This window comes from Tupaia chinensis, unplaced genomic scaffold, assembly GCF_000334495.1.
Source record: "Tupaia chinensis unplaced genomic scaffold, TupChi_1.0 Scaffold000078_1, whole genome shotgun sequence".
Taxonomy (NCBI): Eukaryota; Metazoa; Chordata; class Mammalia; order Scandentia; family Tupaiidae; genus Tupaia; species Tupaia belangeri.
Window position 1 is genome coordinate 515006 of NW_006159539.1, and position 2502 is coordinate 517507.

The 2502-nt window shown below is 63.9% G+C and overlaps 1 protein-coding gene across 2 annotated transcripts in view; it reads left to right on the plus strand.

The window, feature by feature from the left end:
* The window catches only part of LINGO1 (leucine rich repeat and Ig domain containing 1), a 68120-nt gene that overhangs the window by 49940 nt on the left and 15678 nt on the right, over positions 1-2502 (plus strand). The gene's annotated exons all lie outside the window — the stretch shown is intronic.

The following is a 2502-nucleotide window of genomic DNA, read 5'->3' on the forward strand; positions in this document are numbered from 1 at the left end:
GGCGGGGGGGGCGGGGTTTGGGGGCGGGCCCCAGCCGGGGCAGCAGCTCTCTTCCCACAAACGCCGCTGTCCCTTTCCAGACCCTGCCCGTTGATAGGGAGAGGGGGCTGAGAGACTGGAGGGAGGGGTGGGGACGAGGAGGACCCAGGAGCCCTTCAGGGGCCTCCCCTTTGTCTGCCTTCAGCCGGCTTCTCACCTCCTCCTGCCCCACTTTTCATTCCCAGCAGCTGGTGGGAGGTGGGAACTAGCTGAGAGGAGGGTGAGGAGGGAGCCTCCTGCCCCTGGTATGCACACCCTCTTTGCCTGCTGGCCCAGGCATCCCCAAGGCGTATCCCTCCGCGGGACCCACTTTGAAGAAGGGAGGTGGGGCTGGGCCAGTGGCAGTGCCCTGGGTTCTGGGGGCCAGCCCCGGGCCAGCCCTGCCCCTGCCCGTACCACCTCTTTGTTCTCAGCATCCGTCAGGGTCTGGGTGGGTGAGAGGGCACCTGGGAGAGTGGGAGCAGCCCTGCCTGGTAGGGGGTGTACAGGAGACCCCAGGTAGGGCCGTACCATCTGGGCAAGCCCCTGCCTGCCAGCCCAGCCCTCCCTCCGTTCTCTCCTCCTGGCTTGGGCAGCCAGAGGGCGCCCAGCCTGGCCCATGGCTCCAAGCTCAGCCCTGCTGGTTGTCCTCCCAGCAGTTCCAGCTCGTGCCTCTCATGCCTGGGGAGCCAGGGTCCCCAGCTGGGGGCTTGCCCAGATCCAGCCAGGAGTGTGGGCGAGGTAGACTCTTTGTCCCTGTGTGGCCAGGAGGGGCTTAGGGGCCTGCGTCCTCTTTTGCTAGCCCCCGGGGAAGGTCTAGGCCGTGTGCTGGGACCACCTGGCCTGTGTCCCTGTTCTCTACCTGTGGCCCGAGGTGGGGGATGGTGGAGGGCGAGAGGCAGAGGCCAAGCACCCTTGGAATGGTGCTGAAAGAGGGCAACATCTTGGGTTCCTGGTAGCACCCAGCTGCCCCTGCTGGAGCAGGTTAGCAAAAGAGGGCACAGGCCCCTTGGGTGTCCTGGGAAACAGCTCCTTCCCCAGCCCCTGGCCGTTTAAGCCTGAGGTGGGCCCTGGGCTGGGCTTGGTTAGGGCTGCAGTGCTCCCAGGGCCTGGAGTTCCAGCGAGTCCTGAGCTGAGGGGCCGGCTCTGGGGCATAGACTATGCTCAAGGTGGAGGCTTCATGGCTGGGGTGAGGACCTGTATGCCCAGGTGGGGCATGCTCTACCTTGACTCCTGAGAGGTGGGAGGCTGTCTCCTCCATTCCCTGCCTCTGACTGCCTCTCAAGCCTCAGAAATGAACATCCTTCCCATTTTCCTACACTGGGTATTGTTTCCCAAAGCCCAGAGACCAACCCCCTCCACACCCAAAGAAAAGGGCCAAGCCTCCTGCAGAAAGTCGCTCAGCCTGGTGGGGCTGGGGGTGTGGCTGTCGAGAGACCAGGCGGTGCAGTGGTTTGTGCAAACCCCTGGAGGCACAAGGCAGGTGGCAGTGGGGCCAGGAGGGGAGGCAGGTGGTGGTGCTTTCAGTCAGGGCCTTGGTGTGCTGCTGGCTGCTGTCTTTGGCCTGGCTGTCCTGGGTGTGGCACTGTGGAAAGATGGGGGCCTTCCCTGCCTGTGGCTACCCCGTGACAGCTCTCTGTTCTATCCCCCAGTTCCTCCATGTGCCCCTCAATCCTTATCTATTCAGTATCTCTATACAAAGGCTCTCTCTGCTCCTCCTCCTGACCCCTCCTCCAAGTAGCCTGCCTGACTGCCCCAGCCACTAGGCCTCCTCCCCCAGGTGTCCACAGCATGGGCTCCCTCTGGCCAGCACCTGACACCCGAGGCCCTTTCACTCTGCACACACTCTGCACTTCCGGCTGAGCTCAGCGCTAGACTCGGCACTCCCATGGCCCCAGACTGCCTAGGACTCCCTGGACTGAGCAGGCATGGGGAGAGACATGGGGGCAGCTGGTGGCAGGGACTACCTGAAGGGACATGGTGTGCTCAGCCTGTGTGGGTAGACACGGCTGGGTGATGTGGACGCCCCAGGCAGGGCACGCGAAAGCACGCACCTGCACTCAGGGAGGGAGAGCTCTCTGGCCGGGCAGGATGGGGACTAGCTGAGTCCTGCGTGGGGGGTTTGCGGATATGGGAGCAGGGGACTCCAGAGCAGGGAGGGCGCTCCGTTTCCAAACCGGAGGCATCCAAGATGCCAATCTCGGTTCACGGGTCGAATGAACAGAAGAGCACCCTCGGGTGCGGTGGGCCCGCAGTCCAGTCCTCACGTGGGCTGGGCTGCCTCACTGTTCTTCCAGGCGAAGCTGAGTGTGGAGCCTGGAGCCTGGGACAAGTCCTGGCCTCACTGCCTAGCGCTGGGACTGGGCAGGTTCCTTCATCTCTCTGGTCCTGGGTCTCCTTATCCATAGAGTGAGGGTCACAGAGGCATCTGCTTCTGGGGTGTGGTGATCAGAGCACGGCGGTGCAGGTAAGCGCCAGCCGCCC